At 38.6% G+C, this 27,131-nt stretch overlaps 2 pseudogenes; one reads left to right on the plus strand and one right to left on the minus strand.

The window, feature by feature from the left end:
* The first annotated feature begins 615 nt into the window (after positions 1-615).
* LOC715944 (keratin, type I cytoskeletal 18 pseudogene) lies at positions 616-1,880 on the plus strand (annotated as a pseudogene).
* Positions 1,881-14,413: 12,533 nt separating this feature from the next.
* On the minus strand, positions 14,414-14,957 carry LOC709769 (large ribosomal subunit protein uL15; annotated as a pseudogene).
* Positions 14,958-27,131: the final 12,174 nt, after the last annotated feature.

The following is a 27,131-nucleotide window of genomic DNA, read 5'->3' on the forward strand; positions in this document are numbered from 1 at the left end:
ATGTCTTCTATTATTATTAATTGACATTCCATGCACCTTTTTGTCAGTAAACTCTATTAAACAACCATTTGGTATGCTTTTTTATCTTGTTTTTTTTGTTTGTTTGTTTTTTTGTTGTTGTTGTTGTTGTTTTTACTTATGTTAATCTAGATGCTCATACTCAGTGGTTTAAAAATAAAGATAAAACTTCTGAGAGTTAATAGAAATTATTTTACTAACCTTTTCCCTTTAAACCATATCATTTATGTCTTTCCAATGGAGTATCTATTGCACTTTGTTTTAAATCTCATTTTTACAAGATTTTTACCTGTCAAGAAGTGTTCAATATGAGGCTTTGAACAAACTATTTTCTAAAAGGTGATATGGATTTGCATTGTCTCATAAATACATCTGTGAGTTCAAGTATTTAAAACAAGATTTATTTTGTTTGAGAATATAGGGTTATAGAAAACGTATGGGGATATGATTTGCTGCTGTTACGAAACCTGCGGCTCAAGGGAGAAAATATTTACATTTTTCTAATTCATATATTCATGTCTAAAATTAGCATATTAGTTTAGGTGTTTATTTAAATTATTCCTACCTTTTAATTTCTATGATTAATTTCTTAGAATGATGCTCAAAAAGCCTGAGTCCTGTCCTCTTGCTCTCCTCCCAGACAGCCTGAGCTTCACCACTTGCTCCACCTTCTCCACCATCTATGCAGGCACCGGGGCTCTGGTTCCCGGATATTCATGTCCTGCTCCACTAGCTTCCGGGTCGGCTTGGGGTCCAGGGTCCTGACTGCAGGAATGGCTGGGGTTCTGGCAGGAATTGGAGGCACCCAGAATGCGGAGACGATGCAAAGCCTGAACAACTGGCTGGCCTCCTACCTGGACAGAGTGAGGAGCCTGGAGACTGAGAACTGGAAGCTGGAAAGCAAAATCCAGGAGCACCTGGAGAAGGGACCCCAGGTCAGAGACTGGGGCCATTACTTCAAGACCATCGAGGACCTGAGTGCTCATATCTTCGCAAATATTGTGGATAATTCCTGCATTGTTCTGCAGATCAACAATGCCCATATTGCTGCTGATGACTTTAGAGTCACCTATGAGACAGAGCTGGCCATGAGCCAGCCTGTAGAGAGCAATATCCATGGGTTCCACAAGGTCACCGATGACACCAATGTCACTCAGCTGCAGCTGGAGACAGAGATCGAGGCTCTCAAGAAGTAACTGCTCTTTATGAAGAAGAACCACGAAGAGGAAGTAAAAGGCTTACAAGCCCAGATTGCCAGCTCTGGGTTGACCGTGGAAATAGATGCACTCAAATTGCAGGACCTCACCAAGATCACGGCAGACATCGAAGCCCAATACGATGAGCTGGCTCGGTAAAACCGAGAGGAGCTGGACAAGTACTAGTCTCAGCAGATTGAGGAGAGCACCACAGTGGTCACCACACAGTCCGTCAAGGTTGGAGCTGCTGAGATGATACTCATGGAGCTGAGACACACAGTTCAGTCCTTGGACATCAATCTGGACTTGATGAGAAATCTGAAGGCCAGACTGGAGAACAGTCTGAGGGAGGTGGAGGCCCGCTACGCCCTGCAGATGGAACAGCTCAACAGGACCCTGATGCACCTGGAGTCCGAGCTGGCACAGACCCGGACAGAGGGGTAGCACCAGGTCCAGGAGTAGGAGGCGCTGCTGAACATCAAAGTCAAGCTGGAGGCTGAGATTGCCACATACCACCTCCTGCTGGAAGATGGTGAGGACTTCAATCTTTTTAATGCCCTGGACAGCAGCAACTCTATGCAAACCATCCAAAAGACCGCCACCTGCCAGAGAGTGGATGGCAAAGTGGTGTCTGAGACCAATGACACCAAAGTTCTCAGATATTAAGCCAGCAGAAGCAAGGTGCCTTTGCGGGGCAGGAGGCCAATAAAAAGTTCAGAGGTTAAAAAATAAAAAAAGAATGAGCTCAAAGATATTTGTTCCCATATTTCCAGTTACTTCCTTCCTTCCAGCTTTCCTGAATATCTTATTTTATTGTATTATAAATAACTTTTTTAGGTGCACTATGTTACTCTTTCAAAAAAAAAACCCTTTAAAGTGTTTTTTTAAGTTCAGTAAAATTTAATGAAAAAAAGTCCATAATACAAATAGTTTATTAAGGTTCATTACACTAGTTTGAGGAAAATAATTAATATTAAAAGATAAATAATTAATATTAAAAGAAATGTTTTATGAAATTCAACTCTTTCACTCACCTAGCATTTAAGACCCATTTTTGAAAACAAAATTATTAAGTACAATCAGAACTTATAAAAAAGTACACAAGTAAAGTGAGTTAATGACTATATCCCTGAAGCAATCAAATTTCTGTAGATGTTTCAAAAATTGACAAAATATTTTAAGCAATCAGTTAAGTAAATTTGAATAAACAATTGTTATATACTTACCATTGGGTAAATAGGAATTTTTCTGAATGCTATGTGATATGGTTTGTTTGTACCCACAATCAAATCTCATTTTAATTGCAGCTCCTATAATCCCCATGTATCATGGGAATTATCTGGTGGGAGATAATTGAATCATGGGAGGAGATTTTCCCATCCTGTTGTCATGATAGTGAATAAATCTCATGATATCTGATGGCTTTATAAAGGGCAGTTCCCCCTGCACACACTCTCTTGCCTGCCACCATGCAAGATGTGCCTTTGCTCCTCCTTTGCTGTCTGCCATGATTGTGAGCCTCCCTAGTCACATGGAACTTTAAGTTCATTAAACCTCTTATTCTTATAAATTACTCAGTCTTGGGTATTTCTTCATAGCATTATGAAAATGGGCTAATACAGTATTTGAGATTCAGTGTTGAATAATGCACACACTCTGCCTTCAAGTAATTAATAATGCAATAAAAAGATATGATCAAATTATTTATGGTGATGCTAGTAGATGTTAGGTACTGTGTTAGGTCCTGAGGGTTTGATAGTAAATAAGATAACGTTCTTTCCTTTTGGAATTTACAGTATAATGGGGAAGTAAATGAGTATGAAAATAATTAAATAACATCTGAAAAGTTTTATGGCATGAATGGTAAGAATACAGTGGGAATTCAATTGAAAGCCATTTAATTCAATTTTACAAATTTAAGGAAAGTGAGAATGGAATTCCATTCCAAACCTGAAAGACTGGGAGACTTAAACCAAGGAAATAATATATAGAGAAGCCTACATTAGAGTGAGCCACATTTGGAGAAGTAATGTATTTCACCAAAATTTATACGTTGAAGTCCTAACCCCTAAGACCTCAGAATGTGACTGTATTGGGAGACAGTCTTTAAAGAGGTAATTTTTGAGACTGGATCACTTACTTGCTGGCTGATGGGCCATGAGGTCCAGAGAATTGGAGGCACATGGAGTAGTGACGGTCCCTCACTACAGTTGTACTGCAATTGACTACTGAGGAATTCAGATGCGATACTGATGAAATGAAATGAACTGAATTGTGCAATAGCTCAGAACAGTTGTGAGCTGTGGTGGGAATTGGCAGTCATAAGGACTGTGGTATCACATGGCCATTATTAAATGCTACAAATATATATTGGAGAAAGATAAGGAGAGACTGACATTGTTAATCAAAGTTTAAGTGACTGTGAAAGTGAGAAGGCTGCTTTGAAAAATATGTTTATCTTTGGTATTTCAAGGGCAGAAACTTTAAAATAAGGTACAAAATTTAATTATAAGTGTAGAATATTTCCAGGCAGGTTGGGTTCTCAACCTCATAATTCTGCTCTTTCTGTAGAGTTTTTTTTTTTAACTCTGCAATTCAAATAATAACACTGATTGGGATGATACACAATGTTCACAGTTGGAGTGGGGAACTTCTGAGTCAATGTCCTCGAGAATGATAAAACCCCAGATCTCCAGAACTCCCTGGGCCTGCAGAAAGGGCTCACTCTTTTTATATAAGTCTGAATCTTACCCCTTATGTAGCATAATTACGTACCTCCTCCTTGATAATAGAGCTCACCCCTTTTTAGAGATCTATCCATTCTTCTTTTCGTGGTCATCAGATTATTAATGAGGGTTAAGTAAAATTAGTTCTGGTCCTGCTAATGGAATAAAGGGGCCTATTCAGCATATACTAGGAAAAGCCTGCAGAGTATCTGGGGCCTAGATTCTGTCAGGGCTGTGTCAAAAGGGGAGCAGAAATATCTTGTTAGAAAATGACCATTGTAGAGAAGATCTGTGACATAAGATCAGAAAACTCACCAGCTGATGATGTTTTACGTAAGAACTAGGAAGGCACTCTATTATCAGGGACAACAGCATTGCTGCAAAGCTCAATGATGGCTGTCCTCTCTAGGACATGACTGACAATAAGGGATTTCATTATAGAATTGGTCTTCTTAAAAACAACAGGAAACAATAGGAATAATTGGATCTCAAAATAATAGAGACCAGATGGCTATGTTTAAATACAGGAAAAAGCAGGAATACAATTAAGCAATAAACAATGTTGAGACAGAAATTCTCAACTGCAGAGGGTTATGGAAATAATGATTAGAACATAATGTTCTGAGAGGAAGGGAGATGGGTGGCCAATGAGAGTATTTCTCAACGTATAAGATAAACATGTACATACAACAAAGATGAATGATCAGGAGGTAAGGGCAGAAGATACAATAAAATTCATCATCACTGGCTCGGTTTCTGGACCTGAGCTGGTACTCAGACTTTGAAACTTTCATTGAAGTAAAGGCCCTCTTGAAAAAAAAATGGTGTCACAATAATTCTCCCCAAAATGCACCTAATGCCAATTATATGGCAATCATACAGTAGAAAAATTAGAGTACTCAGACATTTCAAAAACTATTGAACTTGTCACTGATGTATGGGCATTGCCATGCATTGAATAATAAAATATGGAGCACTGTTTCTAAAGCTGATTCATGTTCATTGGATCCATTAAACTACCCAGAAGATCATTTTAGCAAATGCACAGCAGGAATAAACATGCTTGATAAATGACATAACTACCACAGTAGTTTCTTGGCATATGGGATAAGAGACATCTCACTGGGAAAGTGTGCCTGGTTGAAATGTAAATCCAAACCCAAACTGCATTAGTGGTGGGAAAAGAATAGCAGAGATTGTCAAAATCTTGAAAGATGCAAAGAGTAATCTCCAATACATCCCAGTCATATCAACATGGCCCATACAAAGGTAGATGGGTCCTGGCAGAGGCATCTTTAAATAGAGGTTGCCTCAATTGGATCTGCTATTCTATATGTAGCATTTTAAGAGATTAACATAGTTTTTGTTAATGGCTTTTTTTGCCATCCCTTATGAGTGAGGATAAGAATCAATTATTTATGTGGCACAAACAGTTACTTTGCACTCTCTGACATTGGCAGTGGTGAATGGCTTGTTTTTTTATTCAGAGAACAGGAACTTTTTTCAAAAGAGGGCAGGGGTAGGTGATGTCAGTGGGCATAAAGTATAAAGATCCTTAAAATGCAAGTTAATAGCCATCAGAGAGAATTCTCCATTGAAAGGGCACTGATACACTTTGGCTGTGTCCCCACCCAAATCTTGTAGTTCCCATAATCCCCACATGTTGAAGGGACCTTGTGGAAGGTAATTGAATTATGGGAGTGGCTTTCCTCTATGCTGTTCTCATGATAGTGACTGTGTTCTCATGAGATCTGATGGTTTTATCAGGTGCGCTCCCTTAGCTCAGCACACATTCTTCCCCTTCCTGCCACCAAGAGAAGTAGGATGTGTTTGCTTCCCCTTTTACCATGATCGTAAGTTTCCTGATGTCTCCTCAGCCCTGTGGGACTGTGAGTCAATTAAACCTCTTTCCTTTACAAATTACCCAGTATTTGGAAGTTCTTTATAGCAGTATGAAAATTGACTAATACAGGTACTAAGCAATCACGTAAACAGAATGGCATAGTTGACAGGCATCAGCAAACCTCTGTCATTGAGTATTGGCTAAGTAATTCATAACAGAGTAGCCAAAAGAGCAGAAATCGTAGCTATTCATGGCACCAACAGCATTGGTTTCTACTGTCCAAGCCTAATGTTCAAATATCTAATAGAATAAATCAATGTTGCACGCCCAAAACCTGTTGGCACATTTATTAGGTACTACTACTTTTAATCTGAAAGATCAGTGATTCTTCTTGATTGAGATCAGTATCTATTCCAGCTAAGGATTTGTCTTTCCTGCCGACAGGGCTTTGGCCACAGAAAATTTATAGATTTGCAGATGTGTAATTCCACATTTGATTTTTTAAAACTGTCTTTTTTGACAAGGAACTCATGACCATGGAATCTGCTGATCACATTGCAAATCATAACACCCAGAAGCTACTATCCTGATAGGGCAAAGAAATATGTTTTAAAGCTGCAGGTGATGCACCCCTTTGGAAGGGATACTTTTAAATGATGGGGTTCCATGGTTCCATGTTCCATAATGCAGCATTCATTCTAAAGTAATTATCATTTTATGGTGGTGTGTCCCTATTAAGTAGAATACACAGCTACAGATATCAAAGAATGAAAATAGAAGTGTTTCACCCATTGTCGCTTCCAACATGGGAAATTCATGTTTCCTATCTCTAAGTCTTTAGGTTCCATAGGTCCAAAGTTTCTAGTTTCTTGAGAAGGAATGCCTTCACTGGGAAACATACTAAGAGTACCTCTGAACTTTAATTTGTGGTTGCCACCTAGTGATTACATCTCTCCATGTCAAAGAAGAGTATCACAATTAGCAAGGGAGGAACCAGGGGTGATATTATACAGGGAGGCAGGGAAGAATTAATTTGGTATTCGGGTGAAACATTGGAGTATCCCTTGCTACTCTTCTGTCCAAATTGTATTTCAAATGGACAAGTGCAGTGGTCACATCCTGAGAAATGCATGCTGAAGATGGATAAGCCCAGACACCTCTGGAATGCATGTGTGACTCACTCTACCTTTTAATGCAATTAGGCTAACAGAGATGCTAAGAGAGGGTGTGGGGCATGTAAACTAGGCAGACATGATAAGAGTTGCCTGCAGAATTGCTACACCACTGTAAAACATTACTCTGTCCAATTAATCTCCCTTTTCTAAGTTTCTCTGTGAAAGAGAATAAGAATCTTAGAGAATCTGTACCAAGCTGGGGTTGATTCGTGTTCTGGATATTATGTACCACAATAGATACTTCTTGAGCCTCCAACATCACTCTTTGGAAATGAGGCATTCATTCATCCAGCTACCAGGAATGATGCCAGCTAGCTCACTAAGGCCAGCTGTTGGCTCATCTGAGGTTTTCCTAAAGATTGGTCTTTCCAAAAGGAGATGCATTTTTCAACGTTCCTAACTATCCTTCAATGGTCAGGCAAAATGGTGAATGTCTTCATATAAAGACACAACTGTTTTGCCTCAAATTGGAACAACTCAGAAGGGCCACTTCAGCTTTAGAGCTTACTGTGATATTAACTAAAGCCTGTTTTTGCAAGTGCATTGCAATTCAACTCCTCTTTCTTCTGAGCCCACTCTCCCTATTCTCCTACCAGCAGTGTTCCCCTGAAATTTTCTAGCTACAAATTTCCATCCTTAAGTCCATTTCTAGGACGTCCTGCCAAATACAGGAACCATGAGCAAATGCAAATTAGAAGACACAGGCAAAGAACTTAGCTGATATTTACGGTGCTTTGGGATCTGCAGGAGCCTCGTTGGATACATGGACTTGGAGCTCATTAAGGTGGTCTGAGCTGGAGATATATTTCGAAGACAGCCTCATAGAGATGATAATTGAAGTAATGGGAATAAAGGAGATCACCTAGTACAAGTGTTAAAGTGAGAAAAGACGAAAGCCTAGGATAGAATTCTGAAGAAACAGCAAATTCTATGGGTGGATGAACGGTTAATTCCGGTAAGCAAAAGTGGATATCCAGGATGGAAAAAAGAAATCATTTAAGAAGAAGGGTCCTCAATCAATACAACTAATACTGACAAGTCAGGTTAGATAAGGTATGAAAAGTTACCTTTTACAGAAAAGTTCGCACTGGTCTGTTGGACAAGAGCAAAATACAGTGGTGGAGGCAGGAAATCAGATTGCAGTAGCATAAACAATATGTGATAAAGACCTGGAATCATTGACTTATGTCTTTTAAGAGATTTAATTGTGAAAGGGAAAGATGACTGAAATGAGACGTGGGATTTAACGAGGTTTTACAATTTTTATTTATTTAGTAGAGATGGAGTTTCTCCACGTTGGTCAGGCTGGTCTCGTACTCCCGATCTTAGGTGATCCACCTGCCTCGGCCTCCCAAAGTGCTGAGATTACAGGCATGAGCCACCACGCCTGGCCTAAAACCTTTCGATGTTCACAATCCACAAGGGGAAAGAAGTTTAGCTACTTTTAAAGAGCTGACAATTAATTGTTTGATTACTTTGGGCTACATTTAAGTTACAAAGTCCTGGGTAGTAGCTAGGGGTTGATTTAGTTCTACTTCTTAGACAAGATATTATACTTACATAGCTGTTAATGATTTCTACATGGATTTCTAATTGTTGAATTTCTATTGACTCTCGGTCAAAATCACCAGGTAACTAGTCATAAATACCTATCCAATAGGGAAGGGCACGGATAAAGTAATCAGACAGTGTGGCAGAGTTTTACCTTAGTATAATACATTCTATCAGGCAGAAGTCAAATATTCAATCAACACCAGATCACTGACTGCAGTGAAAAACATCAGGGAATTGTTTTGAAGGTGAAGATTGTATAACGGGTTAAAATAAAATAATGCCATTTTTTGTTGTTGTTGTCAAGAGGGAGTTGCTCTGTTGCCCAGGCCGGACTGCAGTGGCATGATCTCAGCTCACTGCAACCTCCACCTCCCAGGTAGAAGCGATTCTCTTGACTCAGCCTCCAGAGTAGCTCAGATTACAGGTGTGCACCACCACGCTCTGCTAACTTTTGTATTTTTAGTAGAGATGGAGTTTCACCATGTTGGTCAGGCTGATCTTGAACTCCTTCCTGACCTCATGCAATCCACCTGCCTCAGCCTCCCAAAGTGCTGGGATTACAGGCATGAGCCAACGCACCTGGCCCCATTTGTTTTGAATGTCAATTTTGAAGAAGCACACTCTACGTGTTTGAATAATTTGTTTTGAAAATATTATCAAGAACATAAACTTTATTTGATGTCAAAGTTAAATTCAGCTTAACAGTGTGAAATAAATGTGAGGATAAGGAAATGAATAATTTCTTCGTATAAAGTCAATAGTCTCTGTGTTGCTTGAATTGATATAAAGGCAAGTTGTTGGCCGGGCACGGTGGCTCACACCTGTAATCCCAGCACTTTGGGAGGTCGAGGCAGGAGGATCACAAGGTCAGGAGATCGAGACCACGGTGAAACCCCGTCTCTACTAAAAATACAAATATTAGCCGGGCACGGTGGCGGCGCCTGTAGTTCCAGCTACTCGGGAGGCTGAGGCAGGAGAATGGCGTAAACCTGGAAGGCGGAGCTTGCAGTGAGCTGAGATCCGGCCACTGCACTCCAGCCTGGGCGACAGAGCGAGACTCCATCTCAAAAAAAAAAAAAAAAAAAAAAAAAAAAGGCAAGTTGTGACTGGAAATCAAATGTGTAGAGAAAATAAAGCAGTGAAGCATTTCTATGGGTACTAGATCTAGATCTTGTTAGATCTTGTTAGATCTTGTTAGATCTAGATCTAGTACCTCAAAAGAAAGCTGCATTTTTTTTCTTTGTGTTTCTGTCCCCCGCAGCTGTTGATAATTGATAAAGCAGTATAAATCCTTCTCAATGACAACCATTCAATAACCTGGTCAACTACCTTTGATTTGTAGCTTCCATTAAATAGATAAGCTAAATCCCAGCACTCTGGGAGGCTGAGACGGGCGGATCACGAGGTCAGGAGATCGAGACCATCCTGGCTAACACGGTGAAACCCCGTCTCTACTAAAAATACAAAAAATTAGCCGGTCATGGTGGCGGCGCCTGTAGTCCCAGCTACTCTGGAGGCTGAGGCACGAGAATGGCGGGAACCCGGGAGGCGGAGCTTGCAGTGAGCCGAGATGGCGCCACTGCACCCCAGCCTGGGTGAGAGAGAGAGACTCCGTCTCAAAAAAAAAAAAAAAAAAAAAAAAAAAAAAAAAAAAGATAAGCTAGGCAAATCATATGGTACTCAATGGACTTGAAAAGCTAAGAAATTAAGTCATCTGATGACAGTGCTAAAGCTGGAAAGGCATGTGCTTTATGGCATGATCACACACTGGACCTTGAGCAAGGCAGAGAAATCAAAGGCAGATGCTCCAGATGGAGACACACTTGCAGGGAGAGACTGGGGTGAGGGAAAGAGAAAGAAGAAAGAAACAGAAAGGGAAGGAGGTGGGGGAGGGGGGAGAGAGAGAGAGAGAGAGAGAGAGAGAGAGAGGAGAGAAGGAGGAGTAGAAGAAAAGTCCTCTCCTAAGAAAATTCCTCTTCTCCATGTTAAATCATGACCTCCTGGAACATGACATATGCAATGCACCATGCTTTAAAATAATTAAATATAACGTGTGAAAGGCTATTATACACCACAAAGCATAGAGAGAAAGACAGAGAGAGAGAGAGAAGGCGGGGGGTAGGGACAAAGGATGGGGGATTAGAAATGGAGAAAGCAAGAGAGAAACAGACAGAAGACTATTGGGTTTGCAGATCTTCCACGACTCCTTCCAATCCAAGGCCTCTTGTTGATATTTTCCTAATGATCAGGCATCTGTGTCTTTCCGTGCACCTTAACATTTTTAAATAATCCTATTGCTTGCAATTTAAAGTTTACTCTAAATATGAAAGAAAATTTGTGGGAAATGATGAAGGATATGGGTTAAAAGGGTATACAAAAAGAATAAAGATAAACAGGAAAGGAAAACAAGAGGCCAGAGCAAACTCAAGGTAGTAAGTGAGAAAATTTTTGTAAATAAAACTTTAAAAGGCAATGTGAGACTTTGTAGATTTGAATCATGAGCTCTACTATTGGGTTTGTCCTTTTGTCTTCCTTGAATTTCGTATGTTCACGGATGTGTACAATGACTGTTTCCCAATGTTGATTCTTGATTTGCAAAGTCCAGTGTCTATATTTTTACAGTGATATAGGTCTATATTCAGTTTTAAATACCTAAATATTAGTGTTTTTGAGACTTTTTTAGACTTAGAACAAGTTGTATGAATTATAGTGTAACTTAGTGTAACAAAGGAAATATTCTTATCATGTTTAAGCACTTATTTTGGGAAGAGGTAGTTTCAATAATTTACAGTTTTGATCTTGTCCATTTATTTTTTCTCTATTTACAACATTGCGAGTCTAGTGGGATACAGTAATAAAGGATTGAATTCTTAAGGCTGTTTGGGGGAATATATTCAGAATGTTAGCATCTTTTACTGCATCTACTAGATGTATTCACATTTGGCACATAACATGCTCATGAAAATGATGAACCCAAAGAGAAAATTAGACATGACACTGTCTTCCACACAATGAAGAGAGAAAAGGCAGGAAGAATATATATAGAGAGAGCTTATTTTTGTTACTCTGGGTAATTTGTGGACATCTTCAATTCTCTAGCATCTGCTTTTATTTCCTAAGAATATTCCTCTCCTCCATGTTAAATCATGACCTCCTGGGACATGACCTGTGTGATGTACCATGTTTTAATATAATTAGATATAACATGTCAAGGGCTATTACACACCACAAAGCAAACAAAACAGAGGAGGTAGGAATAAGAAGGAGCCACAAAGCTCCAGACAACTTATTTCATAGTGTTTGGAATATTAGTAGCTGATACAGCACACTTCAACTTGAAGGTAGAGAAGATGAATAATGTTGTTATTCTTGGCTCTGCTTCTATGAAAGGGTTACCTTGGACTGCAGAATAACAAAGTGAGAAAGAAAAACGATATAAAAGAAACTGTCGAGTAATCTCGCTATCAACATAGTTTTCCATAAGGCTTATAAAATCACAACCTAAGAATGGAACTGATGTAATCGTAGTTTGTAACTGAGATTTATAATCAATACACCAACATATGTTTGTATTTAAAATATTGTACATATACACACCCGCTTAATAAAACTTCTTGAGCAGTTAATGTATGCTTGGATATATAGATGGAAAGAACAACTTTATCTTCTCAGAATAATGAAAGAAAGAGCTATTTAAACAGAACCAAAATTCATCAGTGATATCATCAATGTGTCTCAGAATGTGCCTGTGTGTGTGTGCGTGTTTGTGTGTATGATGTGTGTGTCTCCCCCAAATTTGATAGAAAGTCTGTACTCTTCAGTGCAGTCGTCAATGCTAGATGCATATTAGAATTCCAGTTTCTCTTTTTTCTCCACTAAACATTCATTTTTCCTGATTGAAACATTCCTCACTTTAGACATTAATTGTACAGCAGACTTAAGCCTGTCAATATAGGTAGTCTCTTTCTAAAGCAAGATCCTGACCTCTTTTTTGAAAAAGATGCTTAATCATCCATTTGTCTGTGATTGCTTGGAAGTATTATACTTTATGCAAGGCTAGGTCAACTACTGCAAGTTGATATTACCATAATTCTAATCTTAAGTCCTGGGAGGTATTTTGCTTTGCTGTTTAGAGTGATGAATGCTTCAATAGAGGTAGGAAAATTGACCTTGCAGCACAGAAAAGGAATAAGTTCTGAATGTCATTATTTCTGATGGATCATATTAATATAAGACTTCTTTTGTATGGGGAGCTTTGAAAATGCATTGTATCTGACCTGAGTTGGAATAGTTAGTAGGAGAAGGTAGGAAACAACATTTCAAGAAGCAATAAGTAATAGCATTGAGCAATGAAGTTTGTTAGTACTAGAAAAAGACAAAAATGAATTGGAATGCACATTACTACCTACTTTAATGTCAGAGTATACTCTCACCTCTCTGCTTCCTTCTTCAGGACAAAGGGATCTGTTAATTTTTCATTAAATTCAATTATGTACCTATCACTATGCTAAAAGCAATAATTAAACTTTAAATAAAGAACAGTACCTACTGTAAAAGATCTACATCTCAAAGGAGAAAAAGAGAGTATTTAAAGATAATCATAATAAAGATAATAATGGAGGTAGCTTCCAGGATCAAAGAAAATAATCAGTGGCTAAGTCAGCCAGGTTGAGCAAGATAGGCTGGGTAGGGGAGGCAGGGGACAAGGAAGGCTTCACAGTGGAGAAAACAAATGGCCTGATTTGTTTTGGAAGATTGGGAGGAGACTGAAAAGATGAAGTAAGAAAGTCATTTTAATCTGAGGAAATGACAAAGCTATAGAGATTATAGGTGATTCTAGAACATTGAGTATAAGCCTGGGTGCAGTGAAAATTTATGAATGCGATAAGGTCAAAAGATTCTACCAGGAGGGCCCTGTGTTCCATGCTAAGCTGCGCATTGATCTAGACCTATGAGATCAGCTTTGGAAGGGTATGAAAAGAGAAGGTACATCTTCAGCTGTGCATATGAGAGAGATGACTCTGCAGATCTGTGGATGATGGGTTTCGGGATGCATTCTAAAAGGAGGGACATTGTGTCTCAGTAGTTAACTGATAGATGACGAGAAGCCTTTAAAGCAGTATCATTAGGGTTAGAGATTAGTGTACTGATTTTTTTTTTTTTTAATGGGGCAAGATATGTCTGCCTTTGTGATTAAGTGGTATGGGAGACAAGGGAGAAGAAATACATTTGAATTTCAGCTTTGTAGCTGTGGTAAGTTGATGGACAGTAGTGTCAGCAAATTAGATAAAATATAAAGAGGAGAATTATGGTATGACAATCAGACTGAACAAGTTTGTTTATTTTTGTTTCATTTTAGAACATCAACTAAAATGGCAAGACGCATACAGGTCCATGAGAAAAAAAAATGGAAAAGAAAACACCTTGAAGAAACAATGTCACTACCTATTTTAAAAGAAAGGGAGGAAATGGACTCTAGCAGAGCAGAGAAAGCTGGAACCTAAGGATAAAGAGGGGAATGATAAGATCAAACTAGTCCAATTCACTTGACTCCTTGAGGTGTTCTGAGTTTGGAGAGACTGTGGAGGTCCGGTGAAAAATTGGAGGCTGAAGTTAGATGAACCTGATGAATGGCTGAATCATTTCTTCTCCCGGGCTGCTAAGAGGACCAGAAGTTTTGTGCCTGGAAATATTGAACCACAATGGTCCTGACTCCAGGGTATATGGCACAGAAGCAAAGATGAGGTAATGGACAGAAAATAGGGGCATCAGTAAATATCTTTACATGGGGTCTTATGGGCTCCTAGGCATTTCCAGAATGTTTCTCGACTCTGCTCCCAGAATGCTCTCTGACATGCATATAAACTCTGTCTTACCTCTGGGGTTGGAAATTATATACATATATATATATATATATATTTTTTTTTTTTTTTTGAAAAAGTAGTCAGCATTTAATGAATCTCCCTCCACGTGGCTTCAAGCCACCAGGACACAGGCCCCCCCAACACCCTTAATCTTCTCCTCAGCTCTTCTGCTGAAGAATTTGGCCTTCACGATGACAGGCTGCTTTGGGAGCTTTCCCTTTCCCAGAACTTTGTAGTAGCCCGATCGCACCACATCAATGATGGGAGCAGCCCCAGTCTTGTTTTTAGCAGCATTCACCCGTGTCTGCTCACTGACCAAAGTCCACAATTTGTCAAGGTTGACAGTTGGGCAGAAGCTCTGGTTCCTCTTTAAGTGGTAATGCCTCATACCAACTTTCCCAAAGTAGCCTGGGTGGTATTTGTCGAAGTTGATCCGGTGGTGATGCAGACCACCAGCATTACCGCGGCCTCCGGGGTGCTTCCGGTGCTTGCCTATGCGGCCGTGGCCGTGGCTCACGTGGCCCCAAAGTTTCCGGGTCTTCCTCAGTCTGGATGGCATGTCAGCAGCCCAGACGAAAAAGCGGAAATTATATTTAAAAACCAAAACAAAACAAAAGTCAGCAACAGATGAAATATCATGAAATATCTACCCATTAGAAAAGCCTATTTACTTTTAAATAACTGTAGAGGATTTAGCTAGAATCCTCCCCAACCAATCGCTTTTCACCTTATAGTCACGTGCCCTACCCCCACTTTGCACTCTAGATTAGTATCCTGGGGCTGCTATAAAAAATTACTGCGAACTTTATGGGTTAAAACAACAGAAGTGTACCCTTTCGCAATTCTGGAGGCCAGAGTCTGTAATGAATGTGTTGAGAGGACCACACTGTCTCTGAAGGCTTTAGAGAAGATGGCTTTCTTGCTTCTTTCAGCTCATAATGACTCCAGGCTTGTAGCAGGATCACTCTAATCTGCCTTCATCTTCACTTGGCTTCTTTCCATTTGTGTCTGTCTTCTCTTCTCTTATAAAGATACTTGTTGGATTTAAGATGATCTAAATCTAGGATGATCTCTTTATTAGCTACACCAATTGATACGTTAATTAGGTTCACCACGTTCTAGGTGTGCTAACTCTGACCTAACTAAGTTGGAGGATTTCCCAGTGACTCAAAGCCAATAATACATGCTCAGATTCATTGTTTACTGCAAGGCCTTCACACACTACCAGTCGTGCAACTAGTATTCAGCACACAGGCAGTAATAAGAGTAGGGCGACGAAACACAGCATGATTTGGGAGACCAGCACGCCAATAGAAGAGTTGAAAGGGTATGGAAGTCCTTCAGACGTCAGTCAGCTGGGCAATCACTGCCTCTCTCAGGCAGAGCTTCTAGCAGCAGCTGCCAAAACTGAAAGAAGTCTTCTGTGTTCTCTCAGGCAGAGCCTCCCAAGACCTCTCGAACAAGGGCAGGACCTGGCTGCTTTCATGATTCTCCCAGGCGGGTCTGTTTTTATTTTATCTCTGTGATGTTTCGCTTTTATCTGTTCAGGTCTCAGGTGGAACAGGGCGGCAACAGGTGTATCTGATCACCTCAGTATATTACATATGTTGACTGCTTTGAGGTTGCTGGTGACCGACACTGGAGTGATAGATTCTTTTTAAGAAGGTTAAGAGACCTTGTGACTCAACAATTCATACCATGAATCATGAGGTGGGTCAAGAGGACCCCAAAGAAAGTGGTTTTAGCACTGAAGAAACAACACCTGATAGCTTTTCTACTTCCAACATCATTAAGCACAACTTACATAGTCAAGTTGCAGGTGGAAGGGAGAAATTTTGCATCCAAAACAATAAACCTGAACTTCTTAACAAAGACATTTCTCCTCAATTTCCTTATATGCTTTGACAATATCTGAATTTACAGCATGATCTTTGTGAATAAAATATTACCACTGTCTACTATGAATATACTATAAATTTCATAACGTTAGTCCTATTTTTTCAGACATTTTTTCTTTAAATGTTGTTGTATTTTTTTTTTATTTGGTGAACCAGACTTTCTAGTTTAATTTCCTTACATTGTTTAAAAGTGTTAACAAAAGACCGTGAAATCTGCAGAGACAAAGAGAGGACGCGAACCTTATTTTCTTTTTTCTTTTTTTTTTTTTTTTTTTTTTTTTTTTTGAGACGGAGTCTCGCTCTGTCGCCCAGGCTGGAGTGCAGTGGCCGGATCTCAGCTCACTGCAAGCTCTGCCTCCCGGGTTCACGCCATTCTCCTGCCTCAGCAAAAAACTAGCCGGGCGAGGGGGCAGGCGCCTGTAGAACCTTATTTTCTGAAAGCAATCTATAGGTTGGGGAAATGCAGCCTTCAGGACAAAATTAAAAGGTCTTCAAGGAGACGCTGGAGTGTTAGAGTTTATAATGACAAAAACTGCAAAGCTGAGGAGTGGGATCAGAGCCTTGATTGGACAACCCTTAAACCTAAAACCACAAGTCTCTCTTTATTGGCTGACTCTAGGTGGTCAGTTGTTTGTCAGTTGGGAGTTTCGCCACTGTAGCCTATTTTGGTTTGACTTAGTGGCAGAAATGAACCAAAGTCTTGTGATATTTTTGCAACATTCTGTGAGCACACATAGAGCATAACTGCCCCCTATCCCGCTAGCGGCTCCTAGTTTTGCTTGAACTTGAGCATTTCAGTTATCCACAGAGAATTCATTTTGTCTATAGGTTGGGGCATCATTTGACAAAAGTAACTTTCTTTTTAAAAGTTACTCCTGTTCTAAGTGCTTCTGCTCTCTTTTCTTGGGAGCATCCTGGAGAATATGTAAGAGCCAGGCTAAAGATCAGGTGTGGAAGAAGTGAGGGAAGGAGATATCTGAAGCAGCTGAGAGGTTGTGTTCTGAGAGAGGAATACCACACTTTATCATTTCTGAGGTGGAATCATTTACATGAGAAAATCTACTTTGCAAATCAAATGGAACAGAAAACTAGGCCACTAAAATTAAGAAAAGTCATTCCCTCTAAGGAGTTTTCTGAGACATTAAACTCTCCCAAGATTACTGTAGAAGTTGGAATGCACCCGTAGTAGGCAGCTACTTAAAATCTTCTGTGAGTGGAAGGGACATTTCTAGGAATTATGGATGCAAAAGATTAGAAAAATGCTGAGTACAATCATATGGACCTGAAAGAAAGGTTTCATGTAATTGAAAGAAATTCAATATGGAATACATGGTAGGAAGCCAGGAGAGGGTCCATCTTCTCTTGTATCACCTCCCTCCCCACAACTTTCTGTCATAGAGTTTGAGATGCCCTAGATATATAAATATGAGGATCCCACACTGGACTATAGGCAGTGTGGTGGTTTTAAAACATGCCCCCAAAACTCTGATGCTTCTCCCTTCAAGAGGTGGAACCTAAGTCCCTTCCCTAGAAAGTGGGCTGGACTTAGTAACTCACTACTAATGAGTAGGACAAAGTAGAAGTGATGGTGTGTGTCACTTTAGAGACTTAGCTATTATTAAAGTTGCATTACTGCAAATTCCAACATGATCTATTGTATTGTTCTTTCTGCCATGCTCTTCTGCTATGTTGAGAGGCCATTTGATACTGTTTGGCTATGTCCCCACCCAAATCTCATCTTGAATTGTAGTTACCGTAATTCCCACATGTTGTGGGAGGGACGCAGTGGGAGATAACTGAATCACTGGGGTGGTTTCCTCCACACTGTTCATGTGGTAGTGAGTAAGTCTAATGAGATCCAATGGTTTTATAAGGGCTTTTCTCTTTTACTCGGCTGTCATTCTCTGTCTTGCCTGCTGTGATGTAAGATGTCCCTTTTGCCTTCTGCTGAGACCGTGAGGCCTCTCTACCCATGTAGAACTGTGAGTTCATTAAACATCTTTTTCTTTATAAATTACCAAGCTTCTGGTATTTCTTTATTAGCAGTGTGAAAATTCAAGCAGCCTGTGGACAGATCTGGGTGGCAAGGGACTGAGCTCTATGCCAACGGCCATGTGAGTGAGACTCCTTGGTGCCAGCCCTAGTCATGCCTTCTGAGGACAGCAGCCCCAGCTGACATCCTAATTGCAACCAAATGGAAGACCTTGAGTCACTCAGCTAAGCCAGTTTCAAATTTCTGACCACAGGAATTGGATGATAATAAATGTTTGTTCTCATAAACCACTACATTTGATATCATTTGCAGCAATATATAACTAACACTGGCAGAGCCAGGTCACACTTAGGGGAATAAATAATAAGTAATAAATTTGTGAAAAATTAAGAATATTGGAAAGTTCATTAATAATTAATTCAAGAAAACACAATATAAAAGTTTAGAAGCTGAGGAATACCTGGAGAGTCTACAAGTGCATGATTTCACAAGGAGACAATTATATAAGTTATTAAGGAACACAAACAGGTGTAGGGGATATATATTTTCTTTAAAGAAATAGGGTGTGAACATTTTGAGAAACATCTATGTACAATAAAAGATAACATTCCATGTTTACAGATGGTAAATGTGTTTGCAGATCTCCAAAATTTTTCATGGATTCCTAAAAAGGTGGGTCATACCACCTTCAGGAAATAAAGATTTGGCCAGTCATAAAAATCTTTATTGTGTAAACCAAAATGCATCTGAAACAAGTCTCAATCAGTTTGGAAGTTTATTTTGCCAAGGTTAAGGACATGCCCATGAGATAGCCTCAGGAGGTCCTGAGAACATTTGCCCAATGTAGCTTGGTCACAGTTTGATTTTACACATTGCAGGGAGGCAAAAGCTACAGGTAGACATCAATGAAAACATGTAAGGTGTACATTGGTTCAGGGTGGAAAGGCAGGATATCTCTAAGAAGGGTTGTCTGGTAGATAAGGAGGTTTCTAGGTTTTAGAGAGATTCAAAGATTCCTGACTGACAATTCGCTGAAAGAGTTAAGTTTTGCATAAAGAGTTCAAAGAAAGAAATACTTGGGGTTACAATAAGGTAGGTTGTAAAAGCCAAGATTCTTCCCATGCAGATGAAGCATCCAGGAAGCAGGCTTCAGGGGCAATAGATGGTTTAGGTCTTCTTATCAGACTTAAAAAGGTGCTAGACTCTCCTAAAAAGACCTAGTAAGTGAAGGAGATTCTCTACAAAATGTAAATTTCCCCCCATAATAGACGGCTTTGCAGGGTCATTTTAAAATATGTCCAAGAAATATGTTTTAAGGTAACTTACTTTGCTTTCTTTCAGGGTCTGTTATTTATCATGTGATGCTATACTAGAGAGCCAGGTTAGAATTTGGTATCTTTTGCTACAGAGTCTGTTTTGTCGGTGTTAAGATCTCTGTTTTAACGTTCAGGCTGGTCGGTTGTGCCTGAAATCCAAAGGGAAGAGAGTATAATGAGGCATGCTCACACCTCCTTCCCATCACAGTTTGAACTAGTTTTTCAGGTTAACTTTGGAATGCCTTTGTCCAAGAGGAAGGGTCCATTCAGTAGGTTGGGGTGCTTAGAATTTTATTTCTGGTTTATATTTTCCATCCTCACAAGTGTTTTTATACTCTGCTGACCAACCCTTAAAAATATGTAGGACAGTTACATACATACATACACATACACATACACACACACACATATTTGGATGTATCAGCTAAGCTCTTTGGCATCCATGAAATGGTTCAAAACAAAGAAAAAACATAATGAGATTCCATCTTTAAAGGAATTTTTAAAATTATACAAGTATAGTGGCATGCATCAGCTACTTGGGAGGCTGAGGTGGGAAGATCACCTGAACCCAGGAGTTTAAGCCTGCAGAGAGCTATGATAGCACCATTGCACTCCAGCCTGGGCAACAGAGCAAGACTCCAACTCATAAAAACAAAACAAAACAAAAACCCCCAAGACCTTCCAAACTGTCCACTTGAATTGAGTGAAGCAAAAGTCTATTCTTTGGGGGACCTTCTTTTGGAAGGCTCAGTCCTTCTGCAAGGGGAAAGAAAGCACTTGGAGTTAAACTCACATAGATGACAGATGAGAAAAAACAAAGAGATATGGTGAAAGAAGATGGTGGTGATGAGGACTGTGGTTGGATATAACTGGCCTCAAATACCTTAACACTTACACTGTCATTTGGGTACTTTATAAATCAAAACATTATTTTAAGATTTGCCATGTTGGTACTAAAAATAATTTTAATATAAAATATCATTGTAAAATATTTGAGTTGGGAATAAAAGACCTTACACAATTTTGGAATCTAACCTCCTCCCCTGCCAATCTACCCATTGCATACACAGTAGGCCAGTGCTATGGTGTGAGGAAAAAATAGCTGAGACCTGTGTGAGCTGTGAGAGGTATGCCAGAGACATGAGTATGAAGACAGGACTTCAGTCACACCCACTCCACGCCCATCCAACCCCCATGCCCAGGGACAAGTTTTTCAAGGATTTTCTTCCCTGACTAGTTGTCTCACCCTTTATCTTCATGTTCCTAGAATTTGCGGTACAAAGAACAATGTAGAATCAATTAACAGCTTGTATTATTTTGATGTAAATTCTTGGTAAGCAACCTAGAAATTGCCTCTTTCCCCATCCCCCAGCTTAAAAACTCACTTGTAACTGCTGCTAATTGAAGTGTATATTCATAGCAACTTGAATCTATGCTCCTTGGTGGCCATTCTCAAGCTTTGGGGTCGAATAAACTCTATGCCGAATCCTATTTTCTGAATCTTCTTATTTAAGGCTGACAGGCATTGCACCACTACAAGTCATCTCCTACTAACTCTGGAGGTCTGTAGGAAAAGGCCATGTGGTTAAGAGACAAAGGAAAAAAGAAAGGAAAATAAAATTCAATCCTTTGTCCTAGGTAGGCTAACCAACAAATTTCATTGACTTTCCTGTATGCACTCACCTCCTAATCTTCTGAAAGGATTATGTTGCCCACATGTTCTTAACTCCATACTAGGGCCCCTACTGGAGTCCCCACTGCCCTCACGCAAAATGACCTACAGTTTCGTATCACCAAGGATTTCATGATACTGGGCTATTTTTTATGTTGGGAGCATTACATTTGAGAAATGCATCTAAAAACTCATAAACATTTGTTATTATTGTTTTTGTTTTGTTTTCTTATATAATATAGAATCTGTACACTTAAACAAAAAGCTCGAGAGATATTGTGAAAGATGAAGACTGAATAAACACAGAGTATCTTTACTAAGAAAAAATATATACCAAAATTGCTAATAAACATGAAAATAAAATTAGAGAGAATACTGGAAACAGCTAAAGAAATATTTTCCAAGTTCACCAGATATTACAAGGAATTTGAAAGTAAACAAAGTAAGCCAGAAAATGTGAAAGAAATAAAACTGTAAATTACAGATTCAGATTTCTTTGAACTGGAAGACATTTGATGTCGGTTCAACATACCTGCTAGTGAGCTAAAGTTCTTTTGCAACCAATTATGCCTTTTGCTTGCAGTAAAGTCACAGTTCTTCACAGGTGTTAAATGTTGAAAAGCACAGAGTTCTGTTGACAATGTGAATATAGTAAACCAATTACGAGCATGACAAAGATATCCTGAGGTGAAAAAAGTGGGTCAGAAAGAGCAACGATTTTATTTTTTCTGTTGTAAAATGTTCAGATAGCAGTTGGATGCAAGGGAAAATAAATCCTGCATGCTTAAAAGCTTTACAAAAATTCTCCACTACAGCTAACACAATATGGTGTGACTTAATCTCCCTTATAAAAGTATTTGTATTTATGTATTAGTTGACATAATTATATATCTATGTGGGTGAGTGTATTCATGCACACAATTATTTTTCCTTATACAAAATGGAAAAAAAAAATATGCCGGGCATGTTGGCTCATGCCTGTAATCCCAGCACTTTGGGAGGCTGAGGCAGATGGACCACGAGGTCAGGAGATCGAGACTATCCTAGCCAAAATGGTGAAACCCCATCTCTACTAAAAATATAAACATTAGCTGGGTGTGGTGGTGTATGCCTGCAATTCCAGTTACTTGGGAGGCTGAGGCAGGAGAATCACTTGAACCAGGGAGTCAGAGGTTGCAGTGAGCTGAGATCATGCCACTGCACTCCAGCCAGGGCAACAGAGTGAGATTCAGTCTCAAAAAAGAAATTAAAAACAGTGTAAAACATCAGTCATTTCAATGCAATGCCTCCATTGCATTCCAGCCTGGTGACACAGCAAGACTCTGTCTCAAAAATAATAATATTAATAATTGAAACTGACCAAATCACGGTAATAGGCTTTTGAGGGAAAAATAGTGTTTACAAAAGGAATAAAAAATTAACTTGATTAATTCAATTACAAGATCAGATGATATTAGTAAACCAACTCCATTTTATCACAGTTCATGTCTCCTGCTACACCTGTATGGAAATGTTCCAAAATGTAAATGATTTTGAGGAAATAGAAGTGAGCAACTTCCTGAGGAATGCGAATGAGTTCCCACAGACACACACAAATAGAGGCTAAAGGGGGTAATTAACTATAATGATAATTGCAAGTCTTTAATACCTGTCCCATGGAGCCTTCAAATGGTGTAAAATTACCCCCTGATACATGCCAGTGACTAGTAAGGGACAATTTGTCCATAGCTGAGCTCCTAAAGGAGAGAATCCTAGAGAGGGTGCTGGTCACTTTCAAATCCAGTGCTAATTCATTCTGTCCCAAAGAAAAGACCTGAGTCTCAATTCATTCATCACCAATGGTGTGGCAAAGTTCTTGCTACATAATACAACTGTAACTGCAATTCTTGTATCCCTGCCCCCAAGCATAGCAGGAGAAAGAGTTTTCCCCTCCAAACCTCAGCCTCTACACTGAGCTGGCAATAGAGGACTGCCTCGATTCAAGCATCTGAACTATGGCATTGCTTATGTATGCTAGCCCCTAATAACACTAGAGGAGAAGTTCTCTGGTTCTTTCTTAAAGCCCCACAGTCCATGGGCGACGCTCTGTTTTCCTCAGTCTCATTTGGGCTCCTAGGGGCTTACTTTGGATGACTATCAGCTGCCTCTGATGGTGATGGGATAATGGGAATTGCATACCTGTCACTGATTTTCATCTCTCCAAGTTGTAACATTAAATGTTGCTATTTCCAAATATCATAAGTAAGCCCCCTCTTGCTGCTTGACTATTTATGCCCTTTTCTTTTTTGGATGACAGTGAGAACACGTAACATTCGAACACACATAGAAATCACTCTCTCTCCAACTCTGATTCCTAATGGCAATTTGGAGCCTCTTAACAAATTCTAGCTGGACAAGGACATCCTTGATCCAGCTTGCATTTGGCTCATAATGCACTCATTTGAACTATAATATAAATAAATAAAAGGTCAAAACTTTTAATATATACCCATAATATTTCCTCAAAATCATTCATTTCCAAATATCATTTTGTTTTGTTGGTAAACAGAAAGAGGGCAAGAAAATGATGTAAATGTTTCAAATATGAACTTCCCTATTTAACATGTTCTCCCCAGAAGCAAATCTCTTTTACACATATGTGATAAATTAGAAAGAGGGCAAAAGATTTATTGGTTTGGGACTAAGAGTACAGCTATGTATGTGAACTCATCATTTTTCATCTTTTGTTTTCAAGCTGTGGATTCTTCATGGAGTTGCTCAACACTGAAAGATAAGGGGATCTAAAAAACAACATATAACATTTGTTCTACAATCAATGTATGATATTTCTTCCAAATCAAATGGTAAGTTTACAAATTATTAATTTAATGTAGAATTTCAGTTTAAGATGCAAGCAAATCTTTAAACTCTTCATTTAAAAAATTGGACCTCTATATCTAACAAATGTCTCTGTTGCAATATTAAATGGTGCAATTTATCATTTAGGAATTACTGTATTGCACCAAAAATGGATTTAAATGACACCATTAAAATAATGTCACCATTGAGAAGCACTATAAATGATCTGATTCAGTACCTTCAAGTACTTGAAATTGAGATAGAATAAATCTTCACTTTGCCATATTTCTCAATTAGTATTGATATTTTATGAATCATTACCTTTTGGATGCATTATACTGTGAAACACTTGATACTCTAGGAGAATAAGCAACGCTAGTTCCTCTGGTCTATATTATCTGCTTTCTTTGGAAAACATATTTGAGTTTGCTGAAAAAGCACTGGATCCCGTGTAATCACTCAATAGATTCTGGGTGAATGAAATAAGAAGAGGCAATGCACCTGGACAAGTAATCAGAAAGTCATTAAGAAAGCTTAATATAATTCCCACGATGGAAACTGGAAATCAGTAAATGGCACCAAACTCCTGAGAGGTGAAGCCAGCTGGGATTCTGGGTCCGGTGGGGACTTGGAGAATTTTGTGTCTAGCTAAAGGATTGTAAATGCACCAATCAGTGCTCTGTGTCTAGCTAAAGGATTGTAAATGCACCAATCAGCACTCTGCAAAAATGCACCAGTCAGCACTCTGTAAAATGGACCAATCAGTGCTCTGTAAAATGGACCAATCAGCAGGATGTGGGAGGGGCCAAATAAGGGAATAAAAGCTGGCCATCAGTGCTAACAGCAGCAATTGGGTTACCTTTGCTTTTTTGGTGTTGACAATAAATCTTACTGCTGCTCAGTCTTTGGATCTACACTACCTTTAAGAGCTGTAACGCTCACGGTGAGGGTCTGCGGCTTCATTCTTGAAGTCAGCAGAGACCAAGAACCCACTGGAAGGAATAAATTCTGGACACAGTCGTTGTGATTAGAATGGCCCAGAATGATCTGCACTTAGCTATTACTGTCTCCAGCCTCCTCTCCCTCCACTCTTTCTTTGTTCTTTTTGTTTCATCCTCCCTGGTTTGCTTTTATTTCCACAAACATAGCACGCTGCATCTTCTTTCTGCCTGGCATTGTCTTTATGTAAATGTGCTTTCACTTTGTACTTTGTTAATCTATTCATTCTTCATGATTGTTTTTTAGGTTTCATTGGAGAGGACTCTCCTTTTCTTCCTCATGCTAGGTTAGATACCATTCTTCCACCATTCCTGAGTTTTGCCCATTTTTTCCTTTTCCAGTTTTTGGTTACATATTTATTTTGAGCGTTATTGAGCGTATTTTTGTCTCCTCCTTAAATTGTCAGTGCTGTGAAGGAAAGTACTACTATTTTTGTTGTTCAGCTTTTTCACTCCCAGGGTACAATGGCAGACAAAGAAAAAGTACTTAATATTTATTGAATATTTATTAAATATTATGTATGGGTAAAGGAAAGAATATATGGATGAACTGAAATAAATCACAATTTGCTGTGCAGTCAATTAATAATATTAGAAATCAAATAATAGATGTAAGAATTTTAACATGCTCATCTTCCCTGATACTGTTAGCATATTCGTGACATGGCAAAGAGGTGTAGGAGAGAACACATTCCCTACAATTTGGTCACAGTGAGGTCCCTACTAGTCATGCTTCTGACACTCATACATACATTACATGTTCCCTCAATATCATGATATCTGAATATTGGAAATAGAGTAGTAGAAGGTACCACTACAAAAATGACATTGAAACATTTGTATATTCAATATGGTACATGAATTCTGAAGCTTAAGATTTTGTTGTCTTTGTACTGTGATTGAGTTAAAAATTATGTTCATTAACATAGGAAGTTAATTTTTCTGAAACAATTAAAAGGATATTACATTATCACGTACGTATCTGCCTACTTTCACCATTCCCATTAATTATTTGAGTCTTACTGCAACCATGGCAGTGTACAAGAAAAAAATCCAAAACCAAAAGCAAAACAATAATAAAATGGAATAGCAGGGAATAATCTAGTCCAACACTTTTAAAAAAAACTTAACAGTGGGAGTAGCATTAAAAGAATATCAAGTTTATCATTTAAAGTCAACTTAATACATTGCTATCTAATATATCAGCTCTTGGGAGGGTATCCTTGGGGACTGAAACCTTCCTTGCATGATCTCAATAGTGAGATAATATATATTTTTTTCCTTCGAGTAAAATGAGCTAGTTATTTGACCTTTACTTTCACTTAACTTTGCGTTATATAGCTGTCCTTAGTCAAAAGAGTGTTATACAAAATAAGAATTAAAACATTTAAATAACATTTTACAATTTTCCACCACTTTGTTCCCTGGATTTTGATATGTAACATTTGGGATGCCTAAATATCCCTGAACATATTGACTTTTTTTTTTTTCTGAGAGAAACTCTTCTAAATGTTTATATTAAAACAAAATAAAATCAAAAGCCTTCAAGTCATATAAAATAATTTAGAGAATGGTACTCTGTGTTTTCTGAAAATCATGAAATGATTTACTTTAAACTATTCATGATAAAATTTAAATTTTATATTGAATTTCATCATTATTAACATAAATTTTTGAAGAACCAGTCTCTTATAACTGAGAAATTTTAACTACATATTTTCACCAAAATATTTCCAATAAAAGCTGAAAGATGTTAGGCCATCTGCTCCTTGTAATCATATATATTGCTATCATGATAATGACTACCTAGTTTAGGAGACTTTATAATGTAAATTGTAAAGACTATACATAATGATTTAGGCATGTAAAAGCAATCTAAATGCATTTAAATTGAAACAGTGTTTATTTGATAAAATATGACTAATAATCACTATCAAAAATTCCCTTCAAGCTATTGATTTAACTTAAGAAATATTTTCAGATAAGCACTGTAAGTAGAGAACACAATTAATGATGACAGTATCCTTGGAAGCATTAGAG

The sequence above is a fragment of the Macaca mulatta genome, chromosome 3 (assembly GCF_049350105.2).
Source record: "Macaca mulatta isolate MMU2019108-1 chromosome 3, T2T-MMU8v2.0, whole genome shotgun sequence".
Taxonomy (NCBI): Eukaryota; Metazoa; Chordata; class Mammalia; order Primates; family Cercopithecidae; genus Macaca; species Macaca mulatta.